Here is a 13432-nt window from a genome sequence, read left to right on the forward strand (position 1 = left end):
TTGTCTGGATGAGTTTTTAAACTTTGTCTGCTTCTGAGGTTGGTTTCTTTTCTACCATGTGAAGGGTTAAAACTGATGCTTACTCTTTTTGCTCCCTTTCTTAGCTTCCCCCCCGAGTTCCTACTCTAACTAAAAGATCAAAACCTGGATTTTTAAGCTGATTTCATTCCTCACTGAGTTTCTAAGACTTTTCTTTCAAAGGCCCAACAATAGTTGTCAGTTTATATGACAAATTCAGAAGGCTTTTCGCCCTTCACTGGGTAGTCCCTCTGCTTCCGAGCAAACACGGTTCTTGGAGCCAAAGCGTTCCAGCCATGGATCTTTTGATTTCCTATTAAATCTTCAAGTGCAAGGTAATTCCATTGAGTTCTATTTCCATTTCCACCCAACTTGATGACTCATACTCAGTGTAATAAGGACCTTATCCCTCTTTATTTGTTTAGTATTTAACTCTGCCACACTCTAGGTTTCTGAAACCCACAAATACAATAAAGGATTTAGCTTACGGTCTCGGAGGGTCCCAATCAGGAAATAAAACGACGGAAGACCCTGGCTGTTTTGCGGATATGTGTGTGGATGTGTGTGCATGTGTGTTTTGTCTTTTGTTTTGGTTTCACTTCAACTCTCCTACATTCAACCTTCTCAAAATCATGATTTATATAATGAATAAATTGAGAGCACAGGGGTGGAATGATTCAGATTGGCAGGAAAAAAAAAAATCTATGGGAGTCCCCTGGGGTGATTTTGGCGTGGTTGCCTCTGACCTAAGATGGTATCACAGCCAAGAGCAAGGTAAAGAATGACAGAATCTAGGGCAACCAACCAGGTAGTAACTTCTAATGCTTGACACTAGAAGTCCAAAACCAAAACAGAACAAAACGTGAACTTGCACAATACAGCTGTGCTGGTTTTGTGCTGAGCTTCATCTGGCTAGTGAGGAACTTCATGTTTCTTGTATTTTGCCTGGACTATCAGGTTGGCTGTACTGGCATCCAGAGTCTTACTGTAAACCAGTAGGTTCCAACTGCATAGTCTGTGGGCCAGCAGTATCATCCAAGAGCTTGTTAGAAATTCTCATTCTTGTGCCCATCCGGGGCCGAGTCAGAAGCTTTTGTGGTAGAACGGAGCAACCTGTGTTTTCATAAAGCCTGCAGGTGATTCTAATGTGTAAGAAACACTGCCCTAAACACTAAGGATCCCTTCTAGGGTTATGAACTGGGCCCCAATTCTGCCATTCACTTCTGCCATATTTCTTCTCATCCCAGAGAGAAATGTTGGCACCTTGGGGTCAGGCAAAGGAACATCAGTCAACAGGATTCTTAGGTAGGGTTTTCACTGCAAACCTCAGGGTCTCTTTCTATTGTCCCTGCCTGACTGGGAGAAGTCACAAGGGACTTGGTGAGATGGACAAGATGACTTCGGAGATGGTAGTCCAAACCCTCTTGTTACTCTCATAACAGGAAAACATTACGGAAAAAAATTTACCTCTAGTAGTTTAGAACGCTATAGAGAACTCCACCATCCTGCCCAGCAGAACGTCCTGGGATCTAATACTTGAGGAGCATTTCTAGCCCTTGGGTGACTGAGAAGAAAACGAAGAGCTTGACTCCCCTCAGAGCAGCGATTCTCTGGCTTTGGTTTGCACAGGGATCCACAGAGTCACAAAAAAATACAGATATTCAAGCCTGAGAGATTCTTGTCTAAAGTGTAGAGCCTAGGAGTCAACATTTTAGTAAGAATCCCCAAGTGATCCTGCAGTTGCTTCCATAAGAAATTTAAAGAACTCCTGCCTTACACAACAATAGATATATCTTTAGCCTGTATATTATACCCATTTTCCAAACTTCTTAGGTGGAGATTTCAAAGCCTTCCCTCAGTTAAAAATATAAACAGATACTTTATAACCATAATGTTCTCATATGTTCACAGGGCACTCGGACCCTTTTAAAAGTTCTTTCACATGCACCATCTCCAAAGAGGGAGGGCACAAAATGGTATAGCTTTGAGAATGTTGCTTCCTCAATCCAAGCAGTTACTTATGAATTTCAGAATATATATTCGAGGCCATATACAATGTATAGGGATTCATGCCATGGATGAAATCAGGCATTATGGAGAACAAGCTTCCAAGGGAAATCCAAAATAGGATATCTTTTTTTTTTTAAGTAAGAATTAAATTAAGGTGATTTTTAGTGCAACTGCTCTAGGGTCCCAGCTGTTTTCAAGGCTGTGGTCTAAAGTATTGGATTAAGTACTTTTTCCATACTTGAAAAACTTGCAGTGCAACTTCCAACGCATACTGCCAAATAAATACTATGTCCACGTTTATTCATTTGGAACAGACATAAAGGTCAACCAAGAACTCTCTTTATTTAGGAGTAGAGGCAGACCCCTGAAGGACACATTTTCATTTTGTAATAATAAAGGATCAGGACCTCTCTCAGGAATTTCCCAGTGGGCTCTAGCTCTAACCAGTTACTTTTGTTAGAGAAGAATGCAAATGCAGCCAAGGTTGCAAGTCTGATGCCCACAGAAGAGAAAAACTATTCTCTGGTCACAGACTGCACCCTGGCCTCCAGCCAGCTGCCCTGAAACTGTGGGCCATTGATCAGGAAAGACTTCAAGAAAAATCGAGGAGTTATTAATACTCCCATACATGAAATCAAAGCTCTTTTCATACTGGTACATGCAGCTGGGCCTTCAGCTCTATTGTATCTATCATTGAATTGGATTTAAGGCATCTACTGCTTTGAAAGCATCATCTGTTTTTTGCACACAACAGTTTTACCATGCAACACACGAGGAGAATCCAAGACGGACTCTCCAGTATTAAGTAGATAACACTATACAGAATAGTGCTGGCGATTAATCCCGACATTTGTATCTGATTACCTTTATTTGTAGGCTTGTTACTTCATGGTTTTCTTACCAGCTTTTTAACAGTCGCTCCATCGGCATATGACTTGACATTGCTATAACTTCATTTGGTTCTGCTTAAGGTTTTTACTCACAGATTTAGGTTAGAGGTAAATACGCACTAATTCTATCTTGAAAAGTTCATTTAACTAAAATAACTCCTGGAAGATTATACACAGCTTCATTGTGTGTGGAACTTAGAGCGCATGTGTGAAACATACAGCATTAAAAATACATCAGCACCTCTGCGTCAAATTTCTCCAAAGAGAAAAAGACAAAAAACATAAACCTAAGGAAGGGTCCATTTGATATACCTTTTCTTAGTTCTCACTTTCTGTTCTGATTTTTCTTCTTTCAAAGAACAATAGGGAGGGGGAAAAAAGGTAAACATCTTCGGCTAAGATGGATTTTATTAAAGTAAGCTTTAAGGACTGGAGTCAAAGGCCTTTACCCATGGGCTTCTAGAGCAAAACAAAAATTGAAACAGAGGTCTGCAGATAACGAGCTGTGGCGGTCCCCGGGGCCGGGCTTCTCAGACCGCAGTGGGGTTCTCTCACACCACTGCTGGGCACCGTTAATGCTCTGGGCCCACGTTCAAGGAATAGTCAGAGGGACAGCACAGCTGTGCAACGAAGGCTATCGGCGCGGCAAGCGTCACTCAGTGAATTTAAACCACAAGCATCACTAAATGAGTTTGTACTTGAATAAAAACTCTCAGCTAATGTTAGCTATAACTATGTTATCCTGTAGTTGAATGGCACTTTAGAAATTACCTGGTAAGATGCAAATCCCTCAGATTCCAGATAAGATAATGACCACTTAAGGTGAAAAGACTTGTCCAAGGACACACAGTTGGTTAGGCAGAGTATCCCTCAGCTATTAAAGAAAATTATCCTATTTTTGACAGCAGGGACGTTTTGACTGCCTTAAAAAGACTTAGAAAATGAGGCAAGTAATGCCTACAACAGTCTCTGCCTCCTATCCAATGCTTATACCACCTGGAAATTTTTGTTAAAGGCTTTACATCTTCAGAGGACATTTCAAGTGTCCCGATGAAAAGTATCCGCATCAAAACGTCCAGCTTTGCAGCGAAGAAACACCACTTAAAAACCAGGAGTACCAGATGAGGAATTTTACCTTTTAAGTTCTGAGTGTACCTGAGATACATCTGTAGATGTATCAGACACCTGCTGTATGCCTTTCTGATTCTCTCAGACACAACTGTCCGCCGCGCTGGACACTACTGCGGAGTCCAGCTCTGAGCAGGCACTAGCCAACATCACCCAGGTGCAATCTGTTGACAGCATCATGTCGCATACCCTAATGTCCTCTTGCTCTCTCTTGACCGCTCCCGTGCTTCCCTACTACTGCAGATGGGAGAGCCCCAAAGAACCATACATGGTAGCCAAGCATGTACACCTCAGGAGTGGGAAATGGGAATTCATGGAAAATTATTCACCTGCCTTCCTCTCAGCCCACAGGGAAGGTCTGAGATACAGTTTACATGGCTCATTGGGGGTGAGGCGTCTTGAATCAGGTGATCTGGCCAGCTTGTCTAAACATCTCCATATTGGCTCTTGCTCCTTCCTGCATCACCACCTTTGTATCTCACTTCTGTTCTCTGGATTTGTATTCTCTAATAAAGTAACAGCACCTAAGCCTACTTTCTAGGTAACCCAGGCTAAGTGAGTATGCTTTGATTTGAACTTTACATTTGATTTGAACCTTACACTCCATTCAAATCTCAAAATGACATTGACCCATATTTTACAATTTTTGATTTAGCATTTCTCAATTATGTGACTACATCTAATGTATACAAAAAATGTTAATCCCAAACTAACCAAGAAATTGGTTATTAATGATTTTCCCAGACTCTGTTTTAAAAGGGATTCCACTCTATATTTACACTTTGCTTCCTTTGGTATAATAAGGGTGTGTGTGACTTAGAGTAAGGAAAGAAAAAAAATCATTAAAACTGCATTATAAATTTATGTTCCCTATGTTTTCCATACAATTCAAAGTGTTGAGTTCATTTGTGATAAAAGCAAGCTATTGGTAAGTTTTTTTTTTAAGATTTTATTTATTTATTTGACAGAGAGACACAGCAAGAGAGGGAACACAAGCAGGAGGAGTGGGAGAGGGAGACTCAGGCTTCTCGCTGAGCAGGGAGCCTGATGTGGGGCTCGAACCCAGGACCCTGGGATCATGACCTGAGCCGAAGGCAGACATAATGACTGAGCCACCCAGGCGCCCCTCGTAACTTTTAAATTAAAAATAAGCATATGTTTGGTCAAACAGCTTTGGGAAATTTTGAGTTAAATACAATTAAACATTTATTTTTCTTTACTGTACAACTTCTTAGAGCCTTTGAATGTACAACAACTACAGATTATTCATTGATATGTGTCAGTATATCAACATATTACATGTTGGAGAGCCAATGGTGGACAAAACCAGAAATAATCCTTACTCTCATGTAGCTTTCAGCCCACTGAAAGGAGACCAACATCTATTTAATGATCATGTAAATTAATGTAAATTTGCAAATGTGAGAAATGCAAGGTACATGCGAGTTTGTAATAAAAATCAAATGAGAACTGTCAATATCTAAAGAGGCTAAAATATATACTCTTTACAAACATAATTTAATCACCAATCATTTGTCAGGGGAACTTTTTTTGGGTGTGTGCATGCAATGCTGGATTAAAAATGAGTGTACATTTATAAGCTGAGATTCCAAGAATGTTCAAATGTTTTGTCCTTGAGAAAGATTCTAAACCTCTGTCTCCTCAGCTGAAAATGAAAAGTGTGAACTCACTGACACCCTGTGGCTTTTCTAGCTGTATATTGTATGACTGAATAATTCTAGCTAAAATATTTAGAAATGTGAGTGTATTGTTTGTGATCTCTCCAGGACCCAAAACTGCCATGAATCTAACTGCTGATTATCCCCTTCATCGAAATGATATTATGGGAAGTTGGAAGCCATAATAATCTATGTTAGGAAATTTTGCTACTTATTGATAGCTTTTGCCAGCTTTTGATTGAAACTGTACTCTTTAGCCTTAAGATGTGGCATGATCAAACAAAAGGCATTCTCTTTGCTCAAAGAATAAGATTCAATGTAAAAAAAAAAAGTTGAGATAGAGAATTGGTCCACATTTTCTTTGGTGAGCACGATGGATGATAACTGTGTTGAATTTTATTTTAATTTTTTTAAAGATTTTATTTATTTATTTAATTGACAGAGAGCACAAGTAGGCAGAGTGGCAGGCAGAGGGAGAGGGAGAAGTAGGCTCTCTGCTGAGCAGGGAGCCCGATGCAGGGCTCGATCTCAGGACCTTGGGATCATGACCTGAGCCGAAGGCAGACGCTCAACCGACTGAGCCACCCAGGCACCCCAACTGTGTTGAATTTTATACAGAAAAAGTTACATAATGTATTTGGAATTCAAATAATCTTAAAATATTAAAATCATTTTTTAAAAAATCAATTAAAATTAACATAGATTTCTGCTTTAAATGCCAGTTTCTCACTAATCTCCTTAAGAAGTCAGAGTTCTGTTTCCCATTTGTCTCCTCTTTAAAAAAAGCTTTACTATGTGCCATGTATGTCTAATCCGTCTTGGATAATATGGATTAGTAAGACATATTTCCTTATGTGTAGCACTTGGAAAAAGCCCTTGCTACAATCTGCCATTTCAGGTCACACACATCTGGTGCTATTTTGACCTGGCAACTACATATAGTTCGTTCCTTAATTTCTGAGGAAAATATAACAATGTGACAAATTGGGACTATGTTCAAATTAGCTTTTAAGTTTCTCCTGGTTGGGTGAACCTTGCAAGGACTTTTATAAGCATTTCCTTCTTAAAGCTACATAAAACTTTCTCACCCATTTTTCATTGTCACAAAATGTCCTTTTAAACGTCCACAAGTCAAGTTTAATGGCAGCATTTGTAAGATTAGTTCAATAAGCCACGCTACAAATTGGGGTTAGATATACTTCTCCCTGGATTATCACGTGCCAGAAGTCCTATCATTCAGCCCTGGCTTTACCACGTACAAATTTTGGAACTTTTGTCAATTCATCTGATCACTATTAGCTTCTGTGTATATTTCATGCACAGAAATTAAAGGATCTGGTCTGCATACATCACAAGATTGCTTTAAGAATCATATGAAACAATACACAAAAACGTTTTGAAATATAAAAGGAATTTTACAAATACGAGCTACTGTTCTTGTTGCTGTCTAAAGATTTAATTTATTAAGCTCAACATCTAGAAATTAATAAGACCTTATTAAATACAAGGAAGATATGAAACCTGTATAATGTGGTTTCTCAATTATAAAAGATAACCTTAAGACACTTAAACCAATTAAGAATATAATAATTAGATACTATGTACTACAAGCATGAAGTAACATAGCTGCTAAAAGAAGAAAATAATCAGTATAAACTGGAACAATGAGGGAGAGCTTTGTAGATTAAGCCAGGCAATGAGAAATCCATACTATACGAGTAATTGGAGAGGATTTGAGTAAGTGGAAAGCAAAAGATCAAGACAGAAAATATTCAGCAGGGGTAATCACAAGCACAAAAAGCTGAAATGTCAGAAGGAATGAACCACTTCTCAGGTGACATGGCCAGATCCTTCAACAACAGCAACAATTATATCGTTCTGGTCTTTTGTACAAATTTGAATCCCTGCATTCTTGTATCCAAAAGGAACATGTGGAAGAATTCGGGACCAACAAATCATTAAGAATACTCTGTTCTCAAACACCTAATACTTCCTCTCATTGCTCTTCTTCCACCAAACGCAGTGCAGACCATTTTTGGCAGGCTATCAACATGCAGCCTGTCACTACACTGATTAATGTGTCTATAGCTAGAAAAGCAATGATAAAAATGACAATGTGATGTTTCAAATTTAATCTCTGACAGCCACTTTCTCAAATACAACCTGTGGAATTTATAAATCAAGAGGAAAATCTTCATATTTTTAAATCCAAGACAATATGGTGATTCCTGCTTTACCCAGTTCATACAGCATTAGTGTGATTAGCCAGATCAACTCTGGCCTAAGAAGAAGGGAAGTAAAAACCTAGGAAGAAGGGAAACAAAACAAGCATGTTTTGTTATGGTGATGCTCAGGATTACCATATAACTGGAGGCAATCATGGAATCATGTTTTGTCTATAAAATTTGTCATGGTTATCTCAGAAACCTAGAAAGAATATGCATATGGCATGTCGGAGTCCCTTAATACCTGCTCTTGGGCACACTTTTTCCCAAGGGAGGAAGGCTCACGCACGGTCCTCTCTCTCACCCAGAGGTATTCAATGCTTCCTGTGAGGTATTTTATCATTGCAGGACAAATCACAAAGTAGTTTTGTGATGTCATTAAATCACTTTTGTACTTCCGCTCTGTTTCTTTACTGGTTTCAAGCTACAACTGAGTTATTTATTAAGCAAAAACTTCATCTTGAGCTAATTTCACCTCCATAATCTCCACCCCAGAACCCATTTATATGTTTACTTAACAAAAATTTATGTAGTTCCCATGATGTTATGAGTGCTTTGGGGGGACTGATGATCCACAGAAATATCATGCCTGATCCTGAAAATTATTTACTGAAGTCACTGTGCACTTGCAATAGTATTTAATTCCTCACTATGTCAATATACCTTGTTTTATTCTTGCCTCTTCCTTAATGTCTAAAAGCAGTCAATTTTGTTTAGAGGTTCTATTTCACGGATAGTACAGTCAGAAAGATCTGCCAAATATCTTCTATGGACCTAAGGTCATTTCAAATTTTGGCATGGAATCGATGGGGTTGGGTGTGGAGATGGAGGATGCAGGACCAAGTCGATATTCCCTACCACGTTGCCTCCCTCACTCATGCCTTGGTAAAAACACATGCTCGCTACAATGAGATTTAGCCTTCGAATGCAGTAGAGACAGATTTCTAAGCCATGATATTAAAATATTAAATCCTCACTAAATGCAATTTACTCTTTAATAATGGCCTCATGGAAGGGTACCACCGAAAGAAGGAAATTATTAGTCCAGCTTTATAAGGTATTTGCCTGAGCTGAAAAAAATTGGTTGAATCTCAGTCAAGTCATGAACACTATAGCAATTTCACTCTTTCATGCATTTGTACATGCTGTGGTCTTTATTTGGAAATACCACTTCTCTCTGTTTGGAGAACCCAGCTTAAGTGTTACCTTCTGGGTAAAGTTTCTTCTGATCTCTCTGAGGTAGAGAATAATGCTCCCTCTTCTGTTCTTTCATTATATATCCTCATTGAACTTACTTCCATTGGAACACTGATTATTTGTTTTAATGTTCATCTCAACTCAGCTCTAAACTACTTCAGAACAAAGACATCTTTATATTTGTTTCCTTAGTGCCAGGCTAATCACAGAGACTCAGTACTTGTTTGTGAAATAAAGCATTGTCATGGTCACATGAAGTAAGTGCTAACATTAAATGGACAAGGGACAGGAACCCATAACCATTTGTCCATGTCCCCAGTGACTGCCCTGGCTGTGAAAAGGTGGGAGTAACCCTCACTGTTTATACCATTTATATTGATAGTATCAATTCTGGATAAAATAGATGTCAAGGGCAGCCTTAAAATAAAAAGGTATCCATTCATTCCAAGAGGCATTCAGTAAACATTTACTGATTAATCACCATGTGCCATGGAAGGCAAGATAAATGACATAGTCTCTGCTCTTAAGGAGACAAGAAAATAAATCTTCACAATACAGGGTATTAAGTGTTGAGCATTGGGATAAGAAAGACACCTAATAATGCATACCAGGTAAGTCAGGGAAGGATTCTCCAAGGGGGTTATGTCCAATGTCCTTGAAAGACCAATGGACTTAACTGTGAAGACAATACAGAAAGCATTCTAAGTAAACAGGAAAGCCATGTGAATGTTCATGGGAAGGAGATTAGCATGTCTCTGGACTGCAAGTAGTTTGGTATAGCCAGATTTGGGGCCCGAGGGGTAAAGAAAGAATAGAGAAAAGGGAAGTTCTACCTGGTTACAAGCCAGTGAGGGAAAGGTGTGAATGCATATAAATGAATATCGGGTCTTTAACGGTACAATTTAATGGATTCTGATTGCCACTCCAGCCAAGTCCTTCCTTACAGGGCAGTGTTGCCCAAATTACAGATAATCAGTCAAATTTGATGTACCTGGGGAACCTGGGGGAAGATTTAAGACAGTTATACTAATCCTATCAACATTTTAAAAAAGTTGATGTTAAAAATCCACGAGGTATATACACCAACTTTTTTTTACATAGGTGTTTAAAATTAATATTTAAAAAATTTCCTTTAAATCTAGAAGAAGGATGAATAACCAGCCTACTCTAATGTATCAGCACAACTAGTCTGGAGAAAAACATTTTGGTAAAATGGACTACATATTTTAATTTTGAGTACTTTATATTGACCAGATATGGCTATAGTACAATAAAGTTTTATCTTCATGGATGAGAGATTGATTTAGTACAAGATTAATGTGTCCATAAGTATCTTCAATAGTAACTTCCTGGACTGAACTTAATCCAAATTCAACTTTGTATCAGAAATGCTACATTTCTGCTAACTGTAACTCCAGTCTTTGTCTTTTCATACCTAAATCGGCATTACCTCCCTCTAGTGTATAGTTGTCATTTTACTAAGTCCCTATATAGAAGACCTACTTGTTTCTCCGAGAAAATCATGAAACAGGATAGTCTTATTTCCAAAACAATACATAAAGAGCAGAATCTAGAATTTCCAAGGGATATTACAATCGTTTAAAAGACAGAAAAAAGCTGTAAATCAAAAAAGAGCTATAAATTTGTTCCAGTGGGTAGAACAATCATCTACACTCTATACATACAAATAGATTTGTTCACATACTCTGTGCTAGGATTTTCAAAAGTCTCAAAACCATATTTGAAAAATCTTAATGGATCATCAAAGAAAGCAAAGTATTTTATGTGCATTTATTTAAATCAAGTGAATTCAAGCATTTTAAGTCTCTCCTAGTAGAGAAGTCTATGCTAGGTCTCAATTACTATACAGAGATGATCCCAGCACGGCTCCGGTCCCAAAGGGTGCTTCGGTGTGGGATAGCTGATGGATCCCTTCTTCTCTGAGTATCTCTCCATATTCAGTGTAAAATGCTTATCCCCTGAATAAGCACTCCCCCACTCCACGTCAACTTATAAATATTTTAAGGCATTTTGGGAAGATGACAACTAGCTGGGGTGAACTAGGATTAAGATATGCTGACCAGTTGCTTGTGAAATTCATTAGAATGTTGGTTTTCAGGAATTTTCCTGACAGGCCAAAAAAAGAAAAAAAAAAGGCTAAAAAGAGCTAATAGGTCTATGGATACATAAAGGTTGTTGGAAATGAAAGGGAAAATAGTTTCTTTGTAAATCAGCAACACAAGGAAGCAATCAATGCAGGAGAGGAAAAGGAAAACACACAAAAATTAATTTTTTTAAATCTCAACATTTCTGACTGGAAGTCTAAGACCGATAAATATATGAAAAAATATACTTTGTGGGGAAACGTTATATACATCTAGATCTCAAGATATATCCAAGGTATTAACTCAACACATATCTGAAATCAGTGGGCATCATTTCTGCTATTGGTGAAGGAAAGTGCTAAGTTGCCTGGGGCTATGCAGCTTGTCACGGTGTGAACCAGAACGAAAATAGGATTCTTGGCTCTCTGGATTTCTGATATCCAATTCAGCAGACTTTGACTTTCCACTAGATACTCTGCAAGTTAAGCAGTTCTCATATCAGCTTGTGCCAACTACTTAAATACCCTGTCAACTCTTCAAGCATTGTAAGTATCAAGTGCCTAGGGACCTAGTATATGTCCTCAAGGACTAGTACCTACCTTGCTGTATTGTTTGAATTTAGGTAACAGTAAGAGTTCAAGACCCATCATTTCTAAAGTCCTGGATATTAAAATTCTGACGTTAATATCTTATTGAAAGAAGACTTCATGGGATACAGGCTGAGGAGCCCCAATTACTTCCTTAGATAGGAAACAAAATTCACAATGTTGATAAAGTGAATCAATATTTACACAATAGCAACACTGTTTGTTTAAAAAAAAAAGTAGAAGAAGAAAATCAAATAACTGGAAGGGAGTAGGCAGGTATTTATATGTGTGCTTATGTTAGAGCAGAATTTTTCTACAATATGCCACATAATCAATTCACTTTCCATTCATTCAATTGATTGGTTGTTTGACACTGAATACACACAAGACATAGAAGCGCCTCATATAAAGTTTTTTTTGGTATTAAGTGAAAAAAAACTCAGCTGCTTAGAAATGTTTCTTGTTGGCATGACTGAAAAATCTGGAAGTTCATGGTTGAAAATCGAACATAAGGAAAGTAATATAAGTAGAGGGATGGGAGGTAGAGAGTGAAATAATGAAGAAGATGAGGTAAAAATGTATTATTAAAAAAAAGTACCACTCATTTAACAACTATTTTTTAAATTTTTATTTAATTTTTATTTTTTTATTATGTTCAGTTAGCCAACATATAGCAGCACATCATTAGTTTTTACTGAAAAATTACTATTCCAAGACACTGAACAAAATATCACAGAACTGGAATTCTAGTGAGCAGAGAAAGAAAATAAAGAGTTATCAAATGCATAATGTGTCAAGAGAGGATAAAAGTTATGGCTATATTGACATTTTAAATAGAATTGGCTTAAATTTTAAGTGAGATTAGATTAAAATGAAAGATATTTTTAGGACAGCTTAAAATAGGAATTATTCACCTATGTGGTCATGTATCTATATGGTAATAGAAAGGATTTTCACTAGGTGTTCTTTTAAGCATCATGCCCTTACATCCCAAGAAACAACCTAAAGCAATGCTTCATTTATAATGAAACTGCTACCAAGATAGCCCACTGACGTTATAGGAAGACCTTTCTCTGTATAATCTTTGAAGTAGTCACTCTAACCTTCCCCTCTCATCTCCAAATTCCCATTTTCAAAGCCTGGTTGCTTTGGGACTTAACAGCAGTGTTAAGAAGGGTCTACATGGACAGGGTCAGACCCCAGAATTAGTTTGATAGCTTTATATTCACTCCACAGAGCCCCGGAGCTCTGTGACAATTGATTAAAGAGTGAACAGGTAAAGGTAATGAAATGACACCACAAAGGAGACCTCACCAGGGGAAGATGGCATACAACTCAGCAGACCATTCAATTACCTCTCTTGATTTGTTCCAATAAGGTACATACAGTCTTAGTCCACAAAATAAATTTTGTATTACTAACATGTAGCTGAAGCTCACTCATGATTATTCTATCTTTTTTTAATCTCCAACTTTGCTTAAAACTCTCTTCAAGCAAAATAATGTGCATAGGGGAGGAGTCTTTTGCATGATCACATCCTTTCATACTCTAAACAAAAACTTCTTCCAAATTAACATAGCATTTTGAATTCCC

General features: G+C 37.8%; 1 long non-coding RNA gene across 2 annotated transcripts in view; it reads right to left on the reverse strand.

The window, feature by feature from the left end:
- The window catches only part of LOC141370728 (uncharacterized), a 491014-nt gene that overhangs the window by 23904 nt on the left and 453678 nt on the right, over positions 1–13432 (reverse strand). The window lies entirely within an intron of this gene.

The sequence above is a fragment of the Callorhinus ursinus genome, unplaced genomic scaffold (genome assembly GCF_003265705.2).
Source record: "Callorhinus ursinus isolate GAN/ISIS: 27379988/994484 unplaced genomic scaffold, GSC_fseal_2.0 scaffold2, whole genome shotgun sequence".
In the NCBI taxonomy this organism is placed as follows: Eukaryota; Metazoa; Chordata; class Mammalia; order Carnivora; family Otariidae; genus Callorhinus; species Callorhinus ursinus.